The sequence below is a fragment of the Equus asinus genome, chromosome 12 (assembly GCF_041296235.1).
Source record: "Equus asinus isolate D_3611 breed Donkey chromosome 12, EquAss-T2T_v2, whole genome shotgun sequence".
NCBI lineage: Eukaryota > Metazoa > Chordata > Mammalia > Perissodactyla > Equidae > Equus > Equus asinus.
In genome coordinates this window covers 66,984,264-67,011,668 of record NC_091801.1, presented here as the reverse complement: position 1 = coordinate 67,011,668, position 27,405 = coordinate 66,984,264, and the positions used below count along the sequence as shown (strand labels likewise).

Below are 27,405 nucleotides of genomic sequence, written 5' to 3'. Positions count from 1 at the left end.
GAAATGTTCCTGCACTTCTCTCCCCTAAGACTAGCAAGAGAACAGAAGGTATCTTTAGTGTTCAATGAAACTGAAGTATCTATTATTCGGAATCACATGTGATTCAGCAGAATTTGAAAGGGTGAAAGGGAAATGACAGTCCAGCGGAAAAAGTAGGAACAGAGTAGGATACCAGTGAGAAGCAAGCTGATCGCACCACAGAAACCACTCCAAGCTCAGGGAACAGAGGCAGAAGGCATGAAGAAGGTGGTGGTGAAGAAACTGGGCTAAATACACGTGGATTGTTTGAAAGTCTGGGAAAGGGTCATTTTCATTCCTATCCTATGCAGACAAATGACTACCCCTTGTCTCTCTCCATAGGAGAATGGAGACACATTCTGGAAAAAGCGAAATAGAGAAGCTCTTGAGTGAGGACACAGAGCTCAGAAAAGTGTAAGTAGTAAGATTCCCAGTGGAAAACAGGAGGATGAAGTCAAAAGAAAGAACCTGAAAGGCAAGACCTCCGATCCCCTCCCTGTACCTTACTCAAAGGAGATTGACATCCTTCCTTCTCTAAAGATCCTAAACTGCCCTGTAGAAGAGAAATGTTTATTCTGAAATTTGAAAAAAACGTCAGCTGCCCATTTGATTGTGTACTAATGTCTAAGCTCAGCCCGCTCATTGAGTTTCCACTTTTTAAAGACTCAAAAGTAAGTGTCTGCTTTTTAAGGGCTCAAAGCACAACATTTTGGAGGAAAGTTTTCAACATGAAATATAGAGAACAACAAGCAAAAAAGTAGAAAGAATTCATAAGTATTTTTAGATGGCAGCTCATATCTCAACAACATAAAAAAGATTCTATCAATGAAACAAGAAAAAGATACTAGGAGTAAACAAGAACTCTGATAAAATTAACTCCTGATGAAAAAATATAATAGATTTTTTTTCAAAATTAGTAAAAGGATCAAAAGAAATAACTGAGAAAATGTGTCAGAAAAGAGAATAAAAAATGAATAATAAATTAAAAAATGAATATATTAGAAGATCGATCTATGAAATTCCAAAGGACAGCTAATAAGCATCAACGAAACAAATTGCCTAAATGATAGTATGGAGAAAATTACCAAATACAAAACTAAAATATCTAACAAATGAAGGCCATAAGTCTCCAAGATAAAAGAGCTGCTAAACTCAAAACAAAGTAAAATTTTAAAAGGCACAGATGAGGGCAACTAATTGGGAAATTTCAAAAACCAAGGTTAAAAAAGACATTCCAAAAGCTTCCAGAGAGGAGCTAAATAAGATTTTGTCACATCCAAAGGGTCTAAAATTTACATAAAGAGAATCTTGTGTAAAAAGAGCATTGTATGAATGATTATGGAAGTTGAAAGATAATGGACCAACACTTTTGAAATTCTGAGTGAAATAAATACCATCTAGATGTCTGTACCCATTCAAACTACCAATTAAGAGTAAAGGTAGAATGAAAACATTCTCAGGGGCAGGCCGGGTAGCGGAGTGGTTAAGCGTGCAAGTTCCGCTTCCGCGGCCTGGGGTTCACCACTTCGGATCCCAGGTGCAGACATGGCACCACTTGGCAAGCCATGCTGTGGTAGGATCCCACATATAAAGGAGAGGAAGATGGGCATGGATGTGAGCTCAGGGCCTGTCTTCCTCAGCAAAAGGAGGAGGATTGACAGCAAATGTTAGCTCAGGGCTAATCTTCCTCAGAAAAAAAATTTTTTTTCAGAACAGTGAAATATCGAAAATATTACCTCCTTGAACTCTTTCTCAACAATCTACTCTAAGAAGTGTGTCAACATATTAAGCAAGTAAATCAAGAAAAGAGGGAGGAGGACCTAGAAACAAGCAAACCAAAACAAATTCAAAGTGAAAGCAATTCCTAGGATACTGGTGACGGAAAATTCCGGAACAACAGCAGTATGGCTGGCATAGACAAAACCAGATTCAAATTGGAAAAGATAAAAGGACTCCAAAAGATACCTCTAGGAAAATGGAACTGGTAGATTATATAGCTGGTTTGAACTTCGTGAAAACTTCTATTGCAAGACATTTTATAGAGCTTATCTCAAATGTTGGAAGATTTAGCCAAATGTTCACACAATGAGAAAATTATGCAATAATTAAACTAGGTAGAGGGAATTTGAGAAGCTGTTAAGGGGAAAAATAAATGTTATCCTAGGGACTACTTGGTTCAGCAGTGAAAAACAAATGTTTACACAGTCATAGTATCAAAAATATGGAATACAAATTTAACCAATATTTCAAAATATGTATATTGGTGGAATGGCAAGAAAGAAAGGAGAAGAATTAAAATCTTCATCTTTTTTAGTAAGATATAAATAGTTAATATTTAGACTTGGTGAAACAAGAGATAGCAATATATAGATATTAATTTGAAATGTGGAACAAAAAGAAAATAACCTAAATCCCCAATATAAACGATGTTCTTCAAATTGTGTATTTTCATGAAATTATTTATCAATATAATTGAGAAAAGCAAGCATAATATTTATGGTATGATACCATTTTTAAAACAAAACAAAAAATTCTATATGGGATATGTAGGTATACATTTCTGCATACAAAGAACCATCTAGAAAAGTACAAACCAGATTATCAAGACTATTTAACAATAGTGTTGTATTAGTAATAATTATGTAATGCAATAGTAATAATTAATAACTTTAATTTTAACTTTTTTAATACCTGAATTAGAACTTTAGAATGACTGTGAATTTCTTTTGTCGTTAGCATTTTTATTGGAATTTATAGAAAAAATGAGGAGGGAGAGCAGAGTAACAGGACAGAACCCTCCAAATGGTAGAAAGGGATGCTCAACTGTGTGGCTCAGAGCCTGAGATGAGCTTCTTCGGATTCTGACAAATGAAGGAGAGGGCTTGAAATTGTCCAGCTATTATGCTAGAAGAGTCTCAGATACAATGACACTGATATTGTCACCAACCTCCTTCTACAATGTACACATCTTTATTGAGTTTCTATGGCTCGTGCCCCATGGTTTGTACTAAGGAGAGAAAGTGAAGACATGATATCTGTTGTAAGGAATCCAAAGCGAATTGAGAGAAGTGAACATGTAAACAAATATAATTGCATGTAATTCCACTCTCTTAGGCTGCTTTAGAAGTTATTGAGATACAGGATATTGGTAAGAGTAATAACACCAATGCTTATTAAGCACATTCCATGGAATGCTCTTTTAAATGTTTTAGTATAATTATTTTATTTATCCCTTATAACAAATCTGTGAAGTGAAAATTTGTTATGCAATTTTCTAGATAAAGAAATCAAGGTTTATAGATGTTGAATAGTTTGTTCAAGGTCAAGACCTAAATTTTAGCAAACAAGTATGACTCAGAAGCCCATGCTCTTAAACACTACCCTCTACTTTTACTATCTTGCTGTTTCTAAACATTTTTTAAGTATACAAGTCTTATTTGATTAGTTCTGTGTCAACCGGGAAAATATTATTAGATCTATCCTTCAGACGAAAAACAAAACACAGCATGAGCTTCGGGACTGAAGAAATCACTCAGGCGTGGACCCAAGATGGCATTATAAAACCAGGTCTCCGCTTCAAGGCTCCTTTTCTCCCTATTGCCCTAATCTGCCTTCCCATAAGCAGCAAGCAAGTTCCTTTCTCCCCGCCCCCCCTCACCCCCGTTTACTGAGGGGAAGACTCAACAGTCTATTTTCCTTTTTCAGCTAAAAGTAAGAATTTGATTCCAAATCCAAGATTTTCCAACCTAGTTGATATCCTTGGCAAAACTGTCTTTGTGACGTCGATAGATGTAGATTTGAGGGTTTCTGTAGAACCCTATGAGGGGTCATTTCAAAAGAAAGAATTAACTTAGGAAGTGCTAAGCACATGACCTGTGCTTACTGACCCAGGACATGGGAAAATGGACAGCCTAAAGCATGTCACAGGGGCAAAAAGGAAAACATAAATAATGTCACCCATAACGTAATATGGTTCAGGGAAAGAAATGGGGTCAAGTCATTAAAGAGAAGATGAGATCATTACACTCTAACGAGGCAAACCGTGGCCAGAGGAAGACAGTAAAGACAGGTTGACTGGGATACTGAAAACCAGTATGTGAAGACCAGAGGGAAAACAGAACTTTCTAATCAAAACTACACTCCCCACTCCAGAAAGGCGTGGCTCTCAAGCAGTAATGCAAGAAGGGCGAATGAAATCAGAGAGACAGGAAGTGGACTGAAGAAGTTGTAAAGACAAGGAGGGGCAGGGAACAGCACGTGGCCTGAAGAAACCCCCTGTAGGTGGGGAAATAGGAGACAGCTTTGAAACAAAGCTGAAGGAGGGCAAAATTGCATCTGGACAGTCAACACTAGAAATTCAAAATCTAAATACTAAACCTATAGGAGAAACTCAACCTGGGAAGGAAATGTCAGATTAGAAGGGGAGGAGAGGAAGAGGTTAATAGAAAAAACATTTCAAGTGGAAAAACATTTCAGTTTGCCTCCGAGGGTGTGGAACTGAAGTGTGTGGAAATCCACATGTGCTGAGGGAGATGGTGCTCAAGCGCTCGTGTGAAACCCAAAACCCTCTTGATGTCCTGCCTAGAGAATTCCGTATTTCCTTGTTTTGACCTACAGCCATGAAAACTGCCTGAGGACTTGGGCTGGGGGCCTGAGAGGACTCGGGGTTCCCTAGAAGTCTTTACAACTTTCAAAGAACCTACTGTACTTCGGATGTCTCCCCCCACCTTCCCTTCCACACCAGCTCCAACACAAGCCCTGTAGTGAGAGACCCTCTTTCTTGATGTGGAGCAGTAAACAGAGCGCTGGTAAAAAGTTCTCAGGCAGTTAAGACCTCCTTTCTAGTGAGCTGATTGATTTGATGAGACAAGTATGGGCGGAATCCACAGGGAAAGATGATATCACCCGGCAAACCACTGCAGGACCAGTGGATGAAAGACTCTTAGAAATGGAAAATAATTAAAAAATAAAATATGTGCTAGTCACAGCTATGCTCCCCAAAGGCTAGGTTAGTTGTCTGTTTTACTTGCTTTCCCTCCGAGCTGAACACAGAGCCAAAATGACTATTTTAGGTTTGGAGTCTTACCTTCCCCTAACCAGTGTATGGCAGAATAACTGCAAAACAAACTGTTTGTTTTAAAGGGAAAGTTGGAATGGGAGACAATTGTTAGCATTGTTTGAGAATCTCTACTGGTCATTTTGAGACTTTAACAAATTCCTGCTTTTTCACTCGTTGCTCCATTCCTCCATCAATTATTAATGGAATTAATAGGCTTTAAGACTGTGCTGAGTGCTGGGGATTTGACAGAGAACAGGATGGACACAGTTCCTGTCAACTTACATTTTAGAAGGGGAGACAGACTCACAGCTAATTGCTTAATTAGAGTAGCTATCAGCGCTACTGGGAAAACTGAGAGTATCCTATGAGAGCATATAACAGGAGACATGACCTAATGGAGAGAGGAAGGCTCAGAAATCTTCTCTTAGGAAGAGACATTTTATCTGAAAGCCAAAAATGACTATGAGTTGCTGGATATCCCGAGGGCAGGGAGGAGAACAAGAGAGCATTCCAGGCAGAAGCAGCGGCTCATGCACAGGCTTATGGCATAAAAGAGCAGATGTAATTTTTGCGGAACTGTAAGAAGCTAAGGAAGTGCAATGAGGAAGAGGGATGGATCACAGGTGATGTGGACACACGGAGGCCTTGGTACACATTTTGGACTTTAGCCTAAGATCATTGGTAAGTAATGATATTTTAAGCAGAGAAGGCAAAAGTTCTAATTGTTCTTTTAAAAATGTGTTTTCATATGTCTCTCTTATTATGGTCGTAATTTTGGCTCCAATTTCTTTCCTGTTCTGTGACATAATTTTTAAAGGGGGCTTCTTTATTTCTTCCTTCTTGGTTCTAAGTCTCAATCCTTGTCAGGGTCATCTAGTGGGGTGCTGGAACCAGTTTGTAACATCCAGCAGGAGCTGACTATATAAATTTTGTCCCAACTCTGTGTTCAATGACACCAAGATGGAAGGTGGAAATTGACTACAGTGGAAATATTTCCACCATGGAAATCTGGAAATCAGAAAGCGCTACAAAAAAGAAATTTTTAAATTCAAGAGACCAAATCTACTAGCATACCACGAGAACCATCTCTAGGGTCAAGTGATTGGGGAAATTGTCTATTCACAACTTAAAGGAACAACGATCAGGAAAAAAATGTATATATACACATTTATATATATGTATGTGTGTATATAGGCACACGTAATCCCACAATCATATATATACAAAAAACCAAATGTATATATTATACATAGACATATATATAATCATATACATAGACAGAGAGAGAGAGAGCTAAAAAGAGCTACTTGCTATTAGAGATGGAAGGTTATTTTATTCCTCTTCATATTTTCAAGCATCTTGCATGATACCTGGCACATAGTAAATATTCAATAAATGTATATTTAATGAATAAAGGAAAAGCTCTACTATTTAACATGCATACTTTTAGCTCCTAACCATAACTACTCTTTCCAACATACACACAGACACACATACATGCATACACACACACGCACACACACACAGCCAAAGAGTCAATCCCAATATACTCTGGAAGACGTGAAAAACATTGCATGTGAGAAAACAATCAAGGTGCTTGGCAGCAGAGTCTTAATAGATATGTGAATAATTTGCAGTGCCATTTTAAAGTGCTCTACTGATGCCCGAATCCATGAGCTAGCAGAGTCAGTGTGAGTTGAGAGATCTTACTGACCCAACTGTGGGAAATATCAAATATCGTCTACACCGAGATGGCAGTGTGTCAGAAATTCCTACCATTAAGATCATTCTTAAATGATACAGCAAAATCCTGTTCCTCCTTCCAGGTTAATTGGCGATGCTGCTGCTTCTGAGAATTTTCCACAGACCTTCCAGGAGAAAAAAGTCTCTCCTCTATGTTCTCAGAGCATTCTATTTACAGTCCTATTGTTTCACATTACCACAGTTTGCCTTTAGAAATAACAAGTATGTTTACTAGCACAAATAAATATATTTGCATCTATTTCAAGCTTCTGCTTATATAAATTGTCTTTCTGCCCCATGATTTCCCCACAAAAGCTTGAATGTGATAAAACGTTATCTATTTTTATGTTTGGCATCTCTCCCCCACAAGATGATTTACTAGAAGCAAAAGCCCATCTTATCCCTGTTTGTACCCCAGCCTCTAGCAGAGTGTCTGATACAGACAAGACTCTTGATAAATGTTAGTTGAGTCAATGAAGGGAATTGAACAGGTCTTCTTTTTCTGCGATCCCTGAGCTTATGGACTTTCAGTATTCCCAGTTCTACCTGCCAGCTGAATCATTTTCTCTTTCCATTCTCATACTTCTTTCCCTAACTCAAGGGCCAATCTTCTTTAGTAAAATCAGAAAAACAGTGAACAAACTAAACCATAGGAGATTTAACTACCTATGAAATTTCAGACAAGTCAATTAACTCAGTTTCTTTATCTGCAAAATGCATAACCAAAGCTCTCTTCTGCCACCGTCCTTAGAGGAGATGACAAAGAGAATGAATCATATTTTGGAAATACATGAGAACAGCATATCATCTCTGTCCTGCCTTCTTAAAAAATTGTTTAAATTTAACAGTTTGATTTGGGTCCCATTAGAATGTGGACCCACAACATGTGAAAGAAACACTGACCCTGACTTATTATCGGAGCATGCTTTGACTAGCTTCATGAGAACTTAACATGGGAATGACTCTAGTAGGTTAATTTGTTGACCTCTCAAACCTAGCTAGACTCTGAAACTCATGTTAGTACTTCGAGTGCCCCACAGCTGAAGCACCTCATCCCAAAAGGCTTGTAAAATCATAGAACTTTATCATTAAAATGAGCTTTAATAATCTTTCCTCATCTCTTCTTATACACAGTTATAGGTCATCTCAGAGTTTAAAGGCCATCTTATCTTACCTGCTATCTAAGGAGCATCTACCACAGATACTACAGTGGATTTCAAGTTTTTAATCTTTAGTTAACAAATCACTCTTAAAATCTGACATGGAAGTCCATCATGTGAAATAGATCAAACCGGAATGCCTTGGTTGAATTGCAGTGAGGGGCGGGTTCTCCCTTGCTGCTGTCTTTGTGCAAATCCTGAGTGCCTTCTCCATATCTCACTAGGCTCAAGCAAACACAATTGAAAAATGTCCTCGAAACGTCACTGTGAACTTATCTTGCAGCCTCTGTTTGAACACCTTTAGAGATGGGCAACTCACTGCTTTACAAAGTAACTAATTTCAACATCTTTACCCAGATTTGACTATTTAAAAAAAGACATTTAACATAGTATTGTGCTGAAATCTTATTCTCTCCAGTTTCTAGCCTGTTTTTCAATCATAATTCTTTAGGTCGTGTAGAATAGAGTAGCCTGTGGTTGTTGGTGATTTCTTTTTTGAATCTGCCAAGCTAGCTTTATATCCATTTTCTTCCCTATGTTCACGGCCCAGGCTTGGCCCAGTTATGGCATCAGCTGTTCCTGGCAACAGCAATTATTCCAAAGCAAGGAGAACTGGGCTGGTAATTCTTCTCTGAGACTGAGATAGATTCTGCTTATGTTCTTACTTTCTACCAGGGCTGCTAAGAGGAGGATGCCAGTAGCCATATATCCTGCCACATGGAGAAAATCTGTCTGCAGTAGGAAAGAATGAGGTCAGAAAGCAAAGAAAGCAAAGATGAGGGAGAGTAGTAGGTGTTTTTCAATGTTAGGTTCCAGTTCTTTAAGTTTTGAGTTTTACACTTTCTCCTCCAATTTTTGTGACCTCACCTTGGTCTTCTTCCCAGATATGTAAACTAACAATGATGTTCTTAGTCTCTGCAAAAGAGAATCTTGAGGTGTATTTGGCATTTGATACCAAAGCATCCTGACTAGTAATGAGAACAATTATAGTATCTTTTGCACATCATGGGTCCCTTGAAGTAACTGAACTCTAGGGTCTATGTTTAAAAGCTTAGATGGAGATACTGTTGCCACTTCAACTTTCTTTGAAACTCTCGGGTCTCATTTCCCCTCATCTGTATGGTCCAAACCACATCTCCTCAGCCCCCATGGTATTTGAGATGTCCTTGGCACAAAGGGTCTGTTTGTTTTTTTTTTCACTTCTTGGTGATGACATGGCTCACTTGACTTGGCTGTAATGCAGGAACCTGGGAAAGTCTCTCCACTCGGATGGCTGCTAGTCACAATTCATCAGAAGGAAATGTTCTTAAAAAGAAAGAAATGATGTATCATTTATTATTTATTCTTCAACAGGCAAACTACAGCAAGTGCAGAATATTGATGGTGCTGAATAAAATGGGACAATCATATGAAATTTCCAGAGAAAGTTAAAAGAGCAGAGCACTGGTGAATTTGGTCTAAAACACATCGCAACAGGAAGGAAATAAAGGATTTCAGGTACAGATTGGGGCAAGTTGTCATATCTGGCTACAAGAAAGAAGAGGGATTGCCCATCTTTTTGCTTTTATTTTATCCTTGAAATAAAAGAAAGTGCATCTGCTGAGTATTTAGGTGGGAAGGGTGGAGAATAAAGAATTAACTGGGGCAGTGTGAGGAGATTGGGGAGAGGAAGAATGTAACAAATAACTTACAACAAGAGGGAGCAGGTCAGGACAGAAAGACTAACAAAATGCCAGTGTGAATAAAGCCCAAGTGACCAGGACACAAGCATGGGTTATGATGGTATGAATTGAGGCTGGAAAAGTAAGCAGGGCCTAGGTGCACATCTCTGTTGAGGATTTTGATCACTATCCATTAAAGTAGTGGGTAGTCACGGAATGGTTTTGAGCATAGAGATAAAATGATCATATATGCATTTTTAAGTTATCACCCTGCCTAAAGAGAAGAAATCCATTGGGGAGAGGATACAATGAATGTGAGGAACAAGTTGAGAATTCCCTGTAATAGTCCACATGAGAGATGGTGTTAGAATGATCTAGACTGGTGATAGCAAAATGGAGTGGGGTGGGTAGAATTGAGGGATATTTCAATGGTGAAAACTGGTAAGACTTGGTTTAAAAAATTGATATAGATTGGATAGAAAGAGGAGTATAAAGATGTCTTCTAAGTTTCTTGCCAGTACAACTGGATGGATAGGATTATCATTCACAGAAATGGGGACAACTACATGAGGCTTAGTTTTAGGAAGAGAAACTTGTAAGTGCTGTGTCTGAAATGTTCAGTTTTTAGGACTATCGATATGCTCAAGAACAGGATGTTGAAGGGTTGTTGAGATATATGTATTTGGAGAGCAGAGGGGACATACAGGCTAGATACACAAAACCAAGGTCCTTTCTGGAAAAAGTAACAGTGCTGACGATGAGGTTGCAGATTATGACAATCACGATGGTATTAGCTCACACTTAATGAGTGATTATAATTTGCCATGCGCCTTGCCAATCATTTTACATGGACTTGCCCAGTTAATACTCAAAAAGCTCAGTGAGGTAAGGTGCCATCATTAGTAGCTCCATTTTGCACATGGGGAAATATAGTCAAAGAAAGAGTAAATAAACTGTGCAAGTCAAATAGATGGTACATTTCGAGCCAAGATCTGACAGGAAGCTCTGAGCGGAAATGGGGGTGTACATCGTGGAAAGAGATACTGAGATATATGGTAATATATCCTTTCTTCAAAGTAGACATCCTTCTTCAGTCATGAAACTGAATGCCCCCAATTCGTCATAGCCCCAATTCCTATACGGTGATCGCGCACAAGTTTCTTTGAATTTCTGTATGAGTGTTTGCCATTAACTACTGGTATTTCTAGATTTTTAATAACATTCATTTTTACGAGAGAAGCAATAAATGGTCATTGAGGACAAATATCAAATTCAGGTAAGCATGGAGTGGAATTAAAGAATGGAATTAAAAAATGTCCATCTTTTCACCAGCAAAAATGGAAAAAAAGAATTATTCATATTTTAATGCATTCTTAATATGCATATGTTTTCGCACATGTATATCCACACTATTGTAGAAAAAGTGGAACAAAATGTACATATTGATTATAATCTGCTTTTTTAATAATACATTGCAAGCATCTTTCAATTATTAAGACATATATCACTTATTAAGCGAGTCAGGTATCTGTTCCTGTCGCCGTAACAGACAGCGGGTTTCCTCCTCTTTATGTTGAAGTGGCTGGTTTATCTCTGAGAGATATTTTCCTGTAGATGGTGATGGAGGTGTGTGGATATTGCATGTGTGTGTGAGGGGTCGAGGGTGACTGGTATTTTATGTCCAACTTATAATATACCTCCATCTAGAAGCCGTTCCTAGAGAGGTCACATACATTTATTTTCTTCTTGATTTCCTATCTAGTTTCACCATTTCCCCTTCTATAATCTCTGATTTCTTTGTTCCCAGTGTCACTGCTGATGGTTTGTAGCCTTGGTGGCAAAGGAAAGAAAGCGTTTATTATTATTTTCCCTAAGGCCCTGCTTTGTTAAGGCCAGGGGATCTGTTGCTTTGTTTTCAGAATTGGGCTTTATGTATATTTTGTTAAATTCCCCAAAGTCTTCTAGACACTAAGAGCTGGAAAATGAAAAATGACTATTATTGTTACCCTATTTGCCCAGGATCATGAGCCACCACATGTTCCTGATTTCCCAGACAGACTCCACGCTCCTCCTTCACTGGCCATGAACTGAAGGCCAAGGAGAGTTGTTTACTCCTTTACAACCATCACAGAGTCATGCATGGTCCTGAACAATCGAAACCTCTAAAAGTCACTTTAATTCACACATGCATTTTCCAGTTTTTGCAAGATTTGAGCTGTATTCTGCCCTTAAAGCTATAAATATTCAAGAAAACAAGGTAAAATCTCAGTTCGTTCAGACAAAAGGATTTGTTTCCACAACACTGAACATTAACATTTTGGAAAAATCCCGGCAGCAGTGAGTTCATTTATTTACCTTTCAGACAGATGTTTGTCATGCAGATCCAGACCCTAATCACTCTTACTTTATTTGGTTTCCTTTAAACTCTAAAGTCAATCTGCAAATAATTATTAAGTGTCTATTGTATGTAAGACCCTGTGCTAGGCACTATGGAAATACATGAAAGGCAGCTTGTCGTGGTGGGAAAAATAAGAATAAAAAACTTTAAATCAGAATTACAAAGACCTGCTTGGGCTCCTAAAAATGAGGGTATTGTAGGCAAGTCAGTTATTTCTCCGTACTCTATTTCCTCACCTGATAGAATAACGATGTTGCCTTCTCACAGAACTGTTGTGGAAAGCGAACACGAGGATGCCTGTTGAAGAAGTGAATATGCTGTGATGTGCATCCAAGTGATAATGATGGGCAATTATTTGTAAAATATTCTCCCTTAACCTCAAGGAGCTTATAGCCTAGTTGGAAGAATCAGAATTTAATAACAATGTAAGAGTTAAATAATACCAGACAGAGATTCAAAAGATGTTGCAAGACAAAGCATGATTAATTGCCAAAGAGTAGAGACTGGAGCCCAGAGAAAGAGAGCGCAGTGTGAGCTGGAATCATCAAGGGACAATGGAAGGACTGCCAAACCACCATGAGGCCTCAGCTCAGCGTTCAGACTTCGAGTCTGTAGCGCGTCAAGTCAGCACAAAAACAACGGGAGTATCACGCTCTAAAATCAGATTTCTAATGTTCGATAAACAGCCTTAATAAACAAAAATATTCATTACTCTTTCAGACTTTTGAATATGAGTGTTGGAAAGGGAGACAGTGTTTGGTAAAAAGAAAAGAGGCTAATGAATCGGAGAACTGAGTCCCAGTACCGACTGCCCCCTGTTCCTTGCGTTCCTGCCCGTTGGCTTGTTGTTATGCCTCTCTGGGCTTTTGTCTCCTGAAGCCCAGCGAGTAATACTTACTTCACAGGCTATTAAGAGTTAGTGGAGTTAACCAGGCAAAGGTCTAGTTTTATGTGGGGGTGGGTGAGAATATGCCAAAGATAGGAAACAACACACCCAAGAGCCCTAAAGAGAGAAACGGTTTTGAGCGTTGGATGAACAAAGAGAAAGTCAGTATATCTGCAATTTGGTGGATGAGTCGCTGCCTCTGGAGGGACAGGAAAGAGCCAGCGTAGGCAGGGACTTTGCAGGCCACGCTGAATGTTGTAGACTCAATCCTATGAACAGTTTAGAAGCCAATGGATTGTGTTAAAGGCACAAGGGGCTGGTGGCAGTGGGGAAGGAAGTGTTTGCAAACATGAGGGACCGCTTATTTTAAGGGGTTATGCGGTATGTGCTTCTTTATTCTGGCACGTTACTGCTGGAAAATGAAGTCCACTTAACGAGTAATGTGTTAAACTAAATTTAGGATAAAACACAATGCTCGTCCAACAGTCATTTCTTCTAGGAATCTTGCCTTGGTCGCCTTTCATTTTCTGTAGTGACAGTTTCAACGCTCATCTACAACCTTGCTAGAAGATAGAGTAACCTCGATTTGCCAATGTGGAGCAGTAACACACGTGTTCAGGGATCGCTTTAAAAAGCGAGCCCCACTTTTCAAGAATTATAAACCCCAGTCAAGAGACTTGGATTTGGGGGGTTAGGGATTAAGGAGATATATATATGTAACCTTGTCCTCCCAGCGTCAGGTTCTGAACTCCCATTTTTTTGGTTACGTTCATTACAGAGGATGACAAATTCAACAATCATTGAGATAACCGAGAAGAAAAAGACATTGTGAAGCAGGACACTGAGGAACTAAAGCCCAAATAAGCTGGGCCTCTTCTCTGATTCACACGGTGTTTCTACTGCAATGCATTTTCCTTTTAGTTAAAAGTAATACAGCTCCACTTGTGCATTTTCAACAACTCCATTAGGGGATAATGAGCAAGGGAAATTTCGTATACTACTGATTTGGACATAACTCCTAAGCAGACAAGCCACATGAAGAAATAGGGATTCAGAAAAGGTAATATTGGGTCTGTGAACAGATGGCAGCTTACCCATGGTCAGAAATGCATGAATCAAGAACCAGAAATTAAGGTTTGTGCTGTTTATTGCAGAGTCTCCATTACTAAGACAGTGTTTGTCACATTACAAAAAATAATTTAAAATATTGTTAAAAAAGGACAAGTGAGATATTTCAGTCCTGTCCCCTCTCTGGCCACCGCCCTCACACGTACATTCCCTGTTCTGTCCTGGCAGAATTTGGTATAATAATCCAGGAGATGAATTAGGACTTTGAAACCAAGGAGGAAATGATTGCCCAAATCATATACCCCTTCCCTTCTCTTTACGGTTCTTTCTCTTCTGATTGCTTGGGGCAAAATTTGTTAAATAAGAATAAAGTAAAAACCAAAATGGAACAACATATAAGGAAAAGATCACATCCAAGTTGCTCGCCTGTCACAGATGCAGTATTAACCAGGTGTGCACAAGCTGAATCAGGAAGAAAACTCAGATTACATGTGTTGTGTGAGAATGGATAGGACTGGGGTGAGGAATAAATGTAAAATATGCAAGAAATCTCCATGCATATTAAGCATGCCATCATTGTCAAACTACCCTTTTTTGTTCCATGGGCACAAATTTGGAATTACTCCAGACTGCCAAAACCCCTAAATGGTGTGCATACACTAATGCTTGGAGAACTGGAGTAGACATCTCTAGTTCTAGGTTATTGTTTTGAGACCTTTCTCTTTTCACCCATAAAGACTTCTGTTAAGATTCCTAATTTCCTCTCCAAAAATTTCAGTGGCGGAGTTGGTCAAATGCACCCATCGCATAACACACAGTATGCACGGCACTTAGCGACTGGAATGTGAATCCTCCTTCTGTAATTTACTGTGTGTGGTGACATCAGGACAATAGCTTAACCTCTCTGTGTCTCAGTTCCTTTTCTGTAAAATATGAGAATAATAATAATAGTATTTATTGCTTAGGTTTAGTATATTACATCAGTTAATATGTATAAAGAGCTTAGAATACTGTCAGACGTAGTAAGCACCATTATTATTATTATTACTACTACTGTTATTACCATGGCTAAGCTGAACTGTTCTTGAATGTGGAGTAATAGAGACAACTAAAGCATTTGCAAATAAACACATTTTATGCTTGATGAAGCTGGATTCCAGAATAGGGAGGGGTTTTGTCCAAGTTCACGGCATAAGTAGTGTAAACCATGACTCCTGGATCCCAGGCCACTGCTTTTTCTCCTCTTCTTTAAAAGTCTTTCAGGGGGCTGGCTCTGTGGCCGAGTGGTTAGGTTCGCCCGCTCCGCTGCAGGCGGTCCAGTGTTTCGTTGGTTCGAATCCTGGGCGCGGACATGGCACTGCTCATCAAGCCACGCTGAGGAAGCGTCCCACATGCCACAACTAGAAGGGCCCACAACGAAGAATATACAACTAAGTACTGGGGGGCTTTGGGAAGGAAAAAAATAAAATCTTAAAAGTCTTTCAGATTGGAAAACTTTGCAATCAGATTCTTTTGTGAGATTTAGAAATGTACAGCTGTTCTTGGTCTTAAAGAGATTGGTAAGACTTCAAGATAAATAATGATTATAAATATCTTTGCCCACTTCTTATGTACCAGATGCTTTACATCAATTATCTGAAATCTTACAAGGTGCAAGTAGTTTCATATGCTGTAAATGAATAAAGCGAGTTGTCAGATCAAGGACCACATAGTTAGAACTAGGATCCAAACCTTGTCTCATAAACCTTCAACACAAAGAGGAGTGAGAGAGTGGGAGCCAGTCTACTGTTTGAACCTTCTAGCTTGTTTCTTGTCACCTTTCTTTATTTTGTTGTAGAGGATTTAAAAAATATCTGCTTTCAATTTTAAGGTAGTGCCGAAGGGAACAACCTAATAGTGCTAACATTAAACCCACTCAGAGAAGTAAACTGTGGGCGGAGCTAAGAGTCAGACACTCTGCGATGTGAAGTTTGCGTGGCTGTGGCAGGTCACCCTTCTCCCTGTCTCCTGGCAGGTTTTTATGTACTCTTCATAGTGGGCTCTGACCTGCCGAGTCACCTTTCCAAAGCCAAATTCAAGTCTCTCCTGTTACAAATGTATTTGTCTATAAGTCAGAGTTTTCCTCATTCAGGTTAGAAGATATTACTCACAGCATATGTATCAGCTCAATATTCAAGTCAGCTTCTTTTTAAGAGAAACTTCAAACTAAGTATTTGCTCACTAAATATCCTAATCTATTCCTAAAATAGGAAAACTTTTGCTGGGGCTATTGATTTTACTTTCTTTGCCTTTGCACTTTTTCCTCTAAACTTTCAGTCTTTTTTTTTATTCAATAGTGGATGTAAGTTCAAAATTATGATCAATATGATAAACAAGAGATAGGTGGATGGAAGCATGGAGATAGAAAGAGGGGGATAGTCTGCCTCACCATAACCCAAAGTGAGATGCAATGATTTGAAAACAAGATATGAGATGAAAGGGGTTATTGAAATGTGTCCTTTCTTTGGTTGATTTTGTGGTAATTGTGGAAAGAAATTCAGAACAGGTAATTTGGAATATCACCAAACTTGTAGCTTACCATAAACATATTGGCTCAAAAATCTCAGGTATAATAAACCTTTTAAGTAGGAACAATGATTAGACATTCCAATTGGTAATTAAGCAGATTTGAAGATAAAGTTGATTGCTATCAATTAGACATGTGAGAGATAGAAGTCCAGATTAAATGACCTGTGGCTAGTTTGTTCTTTTAGCTACATAATGACACAAATCAAACAACTCTGGAAGTTTCAAGCCCTCTTCCCTTCCTCTTATCTAGCATCAGTACTACTTTTTATATGATAAAAGTGTTTAAGAAACCTATGTTAAATAAAATACTCCAGAGATCAAAATACTTCCCAATCAATTTCATCAGGATAGGAAAAGATACAAGATTATGGGACAGATGCTCAGTCTAGAAATAAATCCAGATGTAAACGGTATGCAACTGGGGACTCTCTTCATATCCTCTCTCTCTCCCTCGCTTTCCATATTGGTGTTCCCTGGGATTTTTTCTTGTAGTTTTTATCTCTTCCAAAACACTTCTTTTGTCTTCTTTTGGTTCCCTTGGATGCCAACTCTATGCTGATGACTCGCAAATCTATAAGTCCAACTGTCACCTTTGTTCTTGACCTGTTTGAAGAAGTGGGCATCTCCATCTGCATGTTCCACATTTCTCTCAAACTCACCATGCTCAAAGCTATACTCAAATTCTATTTCTCCCCAACAGTTACAGGATCATAAAACTTATAATATCACTACTCTACTTAAAATACTCCCATGACTTCACATTGCCTTTGGAATAAAAAGCCCAACTCCTTGTCGTGGCCTATGAGGTCCCGTATGGTCTTGCTTCAGCCTTTCTCTCTAAACTTATCTCCTACTCTCCCTCTAAATAACTTCCCTCCTGCCATATAGGCTTAATTTCTGTTTTCAAACACGCAAAAGACTGCCCTGCCTCTAGGTCTTTGGATTACTTTTCTATTTTACTGGATTTTTGCATTTTTTGGTATTAATTGGGTAATTAGAAAAAAATGATAATGCTAGTAATATTTGTGAAAGAATCTAGGCTGTATAAAGAACTCTGTGATAGGACTTCTCTGGTGTATAACAAAGCAAAAGTCCTATATATTTCATTTTAGAAATATTATCACTGTAAATATGGGAAGATTTCTTGCTTGAAGTCAGTCATTATGTAATGTCCTTCTTTGTCCCTCATAATTGTTTTTCCTCTAAAGCCTATTTTATCTGATATCAATACAGTCATTCCAGCTATTTTTAATGTTTGTGTAATAGATCATTTTCCATCCTTTTAATTCCAACCTACTCATGTTATATTTGAAGCGGATTTCTTATAGACAGAATATAGTTGGTATCTTAACTGAGGCTGCTATAACAGAATACCATAGACCCGCTGGCTAAAACAATAGACATTTATTTCTCACAGTTCTGGAGGCTGGGAAATCCAATATCAAGGAGCCCACAGATTTGCTTCTTGACGATGACCTCTTTCTGGCTTGCAGATGTCCACCTTCTCACAGCATCCTTATAAGCTCATGTGGCAGAGACAGGAAGCTCTGGTGTCTCTTCCTCTTCCTGTAGGGACACTAATCCCATCATGGGGACTCAACCCTCACTACCTCATCTAAACCTCATTACCTCCCAAAGGCCCCACCTCCTAATACTATTGCTTTCGAGGTTAGGGCTTTTATGAATTTTGGCTAGGACACAAACATTCAGTCAATATCACCTGGACTAAATAGTTTTCTTTTGTTTTATCCACTCTTGTCAAGCTCTGTTTTTTTGTTGGTACATTTAGACCATTTTCATTTAAAGTAATTGTTGATATGTTAGGGCTTAAGTCTGCCATTTTATTTTTTGTTTTCTATTTGTTCCCTCTGTTTCTCACTCTTGTATTGACTCTTGTGGGTTACAAGAACATTATTTAGAATCCTACTTTGATTTATTTAGCCTTTTTTGAGTATATTTCTTTGTATCGTTTTCTTAGTCATTGCTCTACGTATTATGATATACATTTGTAAATTATGACAGTCTATTAGCGTTCAAGTTTTACTACTTCCAGTGTAGCGAAACCTTATTTCCATTTTGGTCCCTTCCTCTTCCCCATTTAAAAAACTGTAATTGGCAAGGCCGGCCTGGTAGCATAGAGATTGGTTTGAGCACTCTACTTCCCTGGCCTGGGGGTTCGCAGGTTGGATCCCAGGCATGGACCTAGCACTGCTACTCAAGCCATGCCGTGGTGGCATCTCACATAAAATAGAGGAAGACTGGCACAGACGTTAGCTCAGGGCCAATCTTCCTCACATACACACACAAAAAAGTAATCGTCTTAATTATTTCCTCTATGTGCCTTGAACACCATATCATATGTTATAATTTTTGCTTTAACTATCAGATATGACATAAGAAACTCATGAGGAGAAAGTTTATTTTATTTACCCCTATTTTTTCATTCCTTTTTTCTGTCCTATCTAAAGTTCTAAGCTTTCTTCGGTCAACATTTTCTTTCTGTTTGAAGAACTTCTTTTAGCCATTCTTTACAGTTAAGTCTACTAGCAACAAATTCTTTTCATTTTTCATCATCTGGGAAATTTTTTTCCCCTCTTCATACTTAAAGTACATTCTAAGTGAATATAGGATTCAATGTCAACAATTATTTTCTTTCAGTACCTGAAAAATGTTCCACTTACTTCTGCTCACAGTGCTTTCAGATGAAAAGTCTGTGGATTCTCGTCATTGGTCACCTTATAGAGTCATTTTTCTCTACCTACTTTCAAGGTTGTTTTCTTTGTCTTCGATTTTCAGAAGTTTCATTATGAGTCTTGGTAAGGAATTCTTTGAGTCTATCCTGTTTGTAGTTAGCTCAGCTTCTTGAATCTGTAGGTTTAAATCTTTTGCCAAATTTGGAAAGTTTTAGTCATTATTTCTTCAAGTAAATTTTCAGCCCTACATTCTTTGTCTTCTTCTGGACAGTGATGGTATCGATATTAGATCCTTGTTATTCTCCTACAGATCCCTAAGACTCTATTCCTTTTCTTTTTTAGTCTGATTTTCTCTTCAATGTTCAGATTAGGTAATTTATATTGTTCTATATTCAAGTCTATAGATTTTTTGTTTTGTCATATTAATACCACTATCAAACCAGTCAGAAAGAAATTTTTCTGTGAGGAAGATTAGCCCCGAGCTAACATCTGCTGCCAATCCTCTTCTTTTTTTGCTGAGGAAGATGGGCCCTGAGCTAACATCCATGCCCATCTTCCTCTACTTTATATGTGGGACGCCTGCCACAGCATGGCATGCCAAGCAGTGCACAGGTCTGCCCTGGGGATTCGAACCAGCAAACTCCAGGCCACCAAAGCAGAACATGCAAACTTAACCACTGCACCACGGGGCAGGACATTTTTAAACTTATTTCATTGTATTTTTCAGTTCCATAAATTCCATTTAGGTTTTTTCATATCTCCTACTTCTTTTAAGAGATTTTCTATTTTTAAAATTCTTTTCAAGAATATTTGAAATTGTTCATTGAAGCACTTTTATGATAGCCATTTTAAAATCCTTGTCAAATACTTCCAACACGTTATTTGTTTCAGTGTTAGAATCTCTTGATTGTCTTTTCTAATTCAAGTTGTTACTTTTCAGTTTCTTGGTAGAAGGAGTGAATTTTAATTGTATGCTGGACATTTTGAATCTTATGTTAGGAGACTCTGGATCCTATTTAAATGTTCTATCTTCATAGACAGCCACTCTGTTTAGGTTTAGCACATAGTTCCTGGTCCACTTCTATGGACTGTGGTTCCAATTCCAATTTAGTTTTCAGAGCCCTTGCAGTGCTATTCTGTTCTAGGTGACATTGGGTTCTGTCTTAATTTCCCCTGGTGCTGCCTATGGGGACAGAATGTTCTTCCTTGGACCTGGTACCACTAGTTTGAGGATGGGAGGAAGACTCTGGGCCAGTGGTGGTGGGAAGCTCTTCTCTAGGCTGCCTGGTGCTGGTGGGGTTCCTGTTTGGTCCCTGCTGGTGCTACCCATGGGTGAGGAAGGAACCTCCCTAGGCTGCTGGTGAGGGGCTGAGATGTCATTTCCCTTGGCCTCCTCTTTAGGCTGGCTGGTGTTGATGAGGCTCTCACTTGATCTGCTGGTATTGTTGGGGGAAGAAAGCTTTACCTAAGCCACCTTCTCCTGCTGGTTGGAGGGTCAGGAAATGCCAAGCCTGTGCCAACCTCCACCACCAGGTGGAAAGTCAGGAGATGTTGGACCATTGTGCTTTTCCTCAAGTCCTGGGAACCCCAGTCAGTCCACCTTCTTTTTTCTACCCTTTAGAGTTTCCCTATGGCTGTTTGATGCATTATTTCTGGGCATTTTTAGTTGCACTTAGCAACTAGGAACAGGGAGAAATGAGTCTATGCCATTTTCTCCCAAATCCAAGGTCTCAAAAAGATATTCTAAGAACATCACTATGATTAGCTGAGAAACCTCATTTCTTCCACACACAGGAGCATTTTATTAGTCTGGGTTGAAATGTGCCTTTTCTTGCACCAAACCTCAGAGAATTATCTGTCTCCTGCTTTTAAATGGTTCAAAGTTCAGATTTGTTAATTGGTAAATCCACAGAGCATAGAGCATGGATTGTGCATTTTGGAAGCAGACAAATCTAGGTTGTTAGTTCTCATAAGCTGTAGCTTTGTTATATTGGCCAAGTCACCTGCCCTTTATGTTCTTCATTTCATCAGCTATAAAATGGGAAAATAACTACCGTAAAAGATTACCATTGTGATTAATTGAGATAATTATATAGAAGGCTTCATGCGAGGCCAACCATATTGTAGTTAGGCATTCAAAAAGTGCTAATTCTGTTGTAATACCACATTGCCAATATTTTTACATGTCTTTAGTTCTTCATTTGTAATTGCACACATCTCAAGGAGGCTTTTTTTCCTTTAATAATTCCCTATTTCCCAATATCTGATATCTCTGTATCACCCAGACAATTGCTTCTGTCTATACTAATAATACTTTGAAAATTTTTCTCCTCGAGGGCTCCTCTGTGTCTATTCTCTCTGTGCCTTTAGCCTCATTGCAGCACAGAGAGGAAGTTTACAGCCATTGTTATACAATTTCCATATTGGGTCTAAAGGAAAGAAGACCCCATACTGAGCAGAGGATAATATCACTCAGACCTGAAGCTTGGGATTTTACTTATTTTGCTTTCATCACTCATTGTTATGTAGGACGGACACACACATGCACACACACAAATGTGACCTAATTCTAGTTTGGATTTTTGAATGAAAAATTCTCTGAAAATCTGTGAATACTTCCCCATGTGCTGAGAGGGCACCTTTATTTGTTATAGTTTCCTTTTCCCCAGGGCTCTGTGGTCTGGGAAGGAAAACTACAGTGCCCTGATTATACTTAGCATTTTATAATTACCAGCTGAAACCCAACCCACAGCTTTCCAGGCACTTGCCTCCCTTAACACATCTGGCAGCAGCCCCCTTTTTTTCTCTGGTCTGGCCCTACCAGAGGAGTGCTTAGATAAATAAACTGAAGCACGCATGTGGTCGCCAAAAGATCTCTGTGGAAAGCAGAATCTAACCAAAGCAGCCCCAGGGCCTGCTGTGCCTTTGTTCGCTGCCTCTTGGGGATATAAGCAACCTGCAGGAGTCTATGGCAAAATCGTTGCTGTTCTAGTTCAGTCCACACTTTCCCTGAAAATAACTCATGCCTAGGAACAGTTGCCTAATGCATCCTAACCACCTGCATTTCTGGAAGGAGAAAAATGTCATTAAGGTCCTGATCTTTTATACGTAACTAACCAACATTTATTGAATCTCTGCTTAGGATTTGAATTGTGGTATTTTAAGTTTTACCAAGATGAGCAAAGGATCTTTAAAAGGAACCTATTGGCTGAGACAGTGTTTATGTGCATAAAAAATGAAGGGAGAAAGAAAAAAGGAAACTAATATTTATTGGGTCTTTACTCTGTAAAAGGGCATGAGACAACCAGAAATAGCCTACTTGTCAAACTAATTTGCAAAAATAAAATCTTGATAGTGGGATTGTGGAATTAGAATGCTGGTGCTATAGGTAGAAATTTATTTTTAATTTTATCCTTGAGATATAGATGATAGAAAACAATTTTGTATGAGCCTGGATATAAAGAAGAAGAGATTTGCAATGAATTAGGTAACTAGGATGTGTAGGGCTGTGCTAGGGGTATTATTTCCAATTCACAGATGAGGAAATGAGTCTTACAGAATCCTAGTATCTTTGATTCATTCATTATCTCCCTCATTCATCTACTAAATATTTACTGAAAATTTACCATGTACTAGGCATTCATTCTAGATACTAAGAATTGATAAATGAATATAACTAACACAATTCCCTGTCCTCTTCTGATAAAGCTCACCTCTACCAGGTAGACAGGTCATAAACAAGATAGTAATATACAGCATGTTGGATGGTGATAAGAGATAAGAAGGGGACAAAAATCTACAAGGAATGAGACAGAGCATGTAGTGGGGAAAGGTTGTGATTTTAAAAAGACTGGTTGAGAAGTGTTTCACTGAGAAGCAACACTTACGTAAAGACCTGAAGAACATAAGGAATGAGCCACATAGCTATCAGAGGACGGAACAATCCAGGCAGACAGAATAGCAGTTGTAAACCTCAAAGCTGGGAGGCTTCCGGGTATGTTTGGGGAATGCTACAGAGGCCAGTATGGTTGGAGCAGAGTGAACAAGGGGGAGTACAAGATGAAGTTAGAGAAGAAACAATGGGGACATCAGATCATGCGGGATATTGAAAGCCAGTCTTAAGAACTTTGGCTTTGACTCTGAGGGAAACAGAATGTCATGCCATTAGATTGGCACAATCTGCCCTGCATTTTGACCAGATCTCTTTGGCTGCTGTGCCAAGATTAGACCTAAGGGCAACAACAAAATCAGGGCACTCATTAGGAGGCTTAATACCATAATTCAGGTGGCTGCTGGTTATGCCCAAGATGACATACATACAAGCACAAAGTCAGCAGTCACACCTGGCGTGCCTGACTTTCCACTGTTTGATGCCACTTCGTGGGGTAGATGGTCTGACCCAAAGGTCACTGTTAGTGGATGTTATTGATTTCCTTCCAATGAGTTGTCAAAGCAGAATGTTACTTTGAGACCTGTGCTATTTTGGACTTTTAGCTTATTTTGTGGAAAAAAAATCTAAAAATGACATAAAATTGGGATATAATTGTAAATATATGAAAAAATATTACATACATTTTATACTATGTGATTGGCTTTGGTTCGTCTCATTTCCTGAAGCTTTGTCTATTATTGTGTATAACCTGTAAAGACCTGGAAACATACAACATTTTTGAGCCTAGTGAAAACCTCAGTTGCTATCCCTTCTGGACTTTGTTAAGTGCCTTTTTTTTTAGCTGATTATCAGCTCAGAAACAATGATCCCTCTTCTCTTCCACTTAGGTCCCACTTAACAGCAGGAAACATGAGGCCACCCTTCACATTCTCTCTGTGGGAGAAATGAGGAGATGAATCATCATTGTCTAAAAGTCAACTGTTTGGTAATGGCTAACCACATTAATTTATTCCTGCTGAAAGGTATTCTTGGGGGAGGTGATACAGTGTAATTTCCTCCTCTAGAGATAGCTCTGAGGTCTTAAATATCATGTTCATTGACCCTATTTTCTCCATCCACAAGACCCTGCCTTAAAATGGGACAAAGACAATAACTGTGAGTTGGATGTCAGACTTCATAGAAAAAAATGGAATTTGAAGAGTGCACCTTCATATTCCCAGTATATCCTGTTTTAGTCATTATATTGTCTGCGTCAGGGTCAAAGGACAGCCAGGTTACTTTGTTGGCACCGCTTCAAGAGAAGGCCATGGAACCAATAAATTCAGGATTCTATTTCATGACCTAGATCACTAGGTTCCAAAACAAGCTGAGAAACCAGATCTACCCAGTGAGAATCTTTGAGAAGGATCTCCAGAGTTTGTATTTTTAACAAAGCCAGGTAACTCTGATGAGCAGCCAGGTCTGGAGATTTCTGGCACAGAAGACATGCCCAGGACTCTCTCCGTGTTGGCCTTTGGCAGTTGTCTATAGCAAGACTAGATTAGGACTCAGAAGACCTAAGTTCTAATTCTGCCACCATCACATTTTATCCCTAATCACATTAGGGATAATTAAGGAACATTGATTCTTAGAGCTGGAAGGAAACCAAGAGAGCACCTAAGCAGCTAATCCCTTTATAGAGGAGATAATCTAGACCTAACATCAAAGAATGAATTCATTTCAAAGATAAAATTAGGGCCAAGCTTTACTGAGACCATGAAGTTTCCCACTCTGAAATGGTATTACTTATGAACCTCAGTTCTTTTATCTCTAAGATAATGATGTAATACCTTTTCTATCTCTTCCACAGGTTTGTTATGAAGATCATATGAGACAACTGATGTGACAAGCTATGAAAACTTCGCTATGGAAAACAGATACATATTATCTATATTAGATGAGTTTATGAGTGGTTAGACCTTGGAATTGTCAATATGCTACTCATCCCCCCCAACCTGAATGGTCAACAGTCAATATAACTGGTGAAGGAGGATGATTCCCTCTCTAGGTGTGAGCAGAGTACGCTGAGCCTCGTGGTTTTAAATGAGATAAATTGATACTTCATTATCCAACTAGCTGGCACTAGAGAGTCACTCAGGTTGGCAGGAAGTAGAAAGAAGAAAAGTTGATGGCATCATTAAGAGATGGAAAAACAAGAATCCTTTGAATCAGCTCTTAACACTCACAGCACAACTACCATTTCCAGCCCAATGCAGATACCAGCCCTGGCCATTCCGCTTTCATAAAGGTGCATGCTGGTTTACTTTATTGTCACTACATCTTATGTCGTTGCTTATTTAAGATTACAAAATATGTGTATAAAAATACTGCAAATGAGAAAAAAAATAGAGAAAAGGGCTTAATTTTTATATGCACTAGATCATGGTTCTTCCTTGGATGGCCCCAGTCTACAGACTATCGTCACACAAAGTCACATAGGACTACTGAGTTTCGAATGTGAAGATTAGGTTAAGAGTTAGATGAGACCTCTCTTCTGAATCCTCTCAGTTGCTTATTCATCCACTGGTTCATCAAACATTTATTATTCATCAGACATTTATTAGTCATATGTATGTATGCAGATACAGCAATAAATGGGCAAGCCTGAATCCCTCCTGTTCTTAGCAGGCAGAGGCATAGACATAGTGATAAAAGACCCTCAGTAGTATGTGGCACTTTAAAAACAGTTGCTATTTATTAAGGCCCTGCTATACAACTAGAACTATGCTAGAAACTATACATATGTCTTCCAGACATTATATACTAGGTTCTTTTTTCTAATTCTAATTTCAAGGTGAGGAAAATGAGATATAGGCAGTTGATTAACTTGCCTAAGGCTAACAGCTGCTAAACAGTGAATACTGGATTCAAATCAAAACCATTTGACTATAAAGACCACCAGGCCCTAACAAATCTTCATTTGGCACTTAACTGAATTTTCATATCAAACAGCGTTCTTAACAGAATTATTATATACGTTATTTAGTTGTCACAAAAACCCTGTGAGGAAGGAGGGTTGGCTTTCGTTGAGTCATAGAATATGGGTTTGCCCAAATGGATTTCAAGGATATGGAATGAGTTCCCCAGGAAAACCAGTGGAGATCCATGAGAACTAACTGTTGATATTAGAGATAAAGAGAGAAAAAAGAAATGATCCAGAAGACAATCAGATCAAGAGGAAACCTTCCTCCATCACTACGTTGACACAAAATGCTTAATATGGAAAATCAGCTATCAGAGTATCCCAACTTCAGTGATCAGACTAAAGCCATATTTTGAATGAACCATGTTTACCTTGAAATTTAACCCAAATTAAAAAAAAAATCGAGTTGGTTGCTTAGAAACCTCTAGGTCCCTCACTAGATACTAAAACTTTTGAAAATTTAGATCAAAAGGGGAAAATGTAGGAAACATAACATCCAGTGGGGAGTCATGGAGTCTGCATGGTAGTTTATTTGGGTCAATTCTTCCTGGATCTCATTGTTCTCATCTGTAAAATGGTGATGATTTATTAAATAGCCTTTAATTCTGTGAATCACATGAACTGGAGAATCCTTTGAATAGGTGAATCTGTAATATATTCACAATGAATAAAGGGTTTTCATATCCTCATTTTTATTTCATTTTTATAACAACCCTGAAATAAGTCAAACAGACGCAATTATTCACATTTTATAGATGAAAAATCAGTCGTTCTCACATGTTCACACACCTAATCAGTGGTGAAGATGGCACTCAAATAATTCAGGTCGTCTTTCTACTCCACTAAGGATGAGTCCTTTCTATCAGTAGTTATTGACTGGCTAACCTGAGCAAGGCATTATATTTTTGGCATTATATATATTGTCCTGAGGAACCTACAGTCTAGTAGAGGCAAATACACAACTAAATTAGAGTTAAAATGGCAAGTGTCATATGAAAGTGAGAACTTTATGCTAGGAAAATCAGGGAAGTTTTGTCAAACGGGTGGTTTGAATTAGGCATTGCAAGTATGGATATATATTAGCATGTTGAACAAGCAGAAAGAAACCTTCAAAATAGAAGGACCAACGGAGACAAAGTTTTAAAAAAATGATCAGGCATTGCCTTTATATGAGTAACAGTCTGGCTGGAGCTAATGGTGCCAGAAGGAGAATCATGACTTCGAGTGAGTTAGAGGAAGTTGTCTAAAGCATTTGGATCTACTCCCATCAGCATCCCTTTGAAGACGATTAGGCCAA

The 27,405-nt window shown here is 38.6% G+C and overlaps 1 long non-coding RNA gene across 1 annotated transcript; it reads left to right on the top strand.

Annotated features, from left to right (window-relative positions):
- The first annotated feature begins 5,569 nt into the window (after positions 1–5,569).
- On the top strand, positions 5,570–26,796 carry LOC123275752 (uncharacterized). Its single transcript, XR_011493325.1, has 4 exons — positions 5,570–5,758; positions 9,334–9,477; positions 24,034–24,131; positions 24,996–26,796. It is a non-coding gene; the product is annotated as an uncharacterized lncRNA (long non-coding RNA).
- The last annotated feature ends 609 nt before the right edge of the window (positions 26,797–27,405 follow it).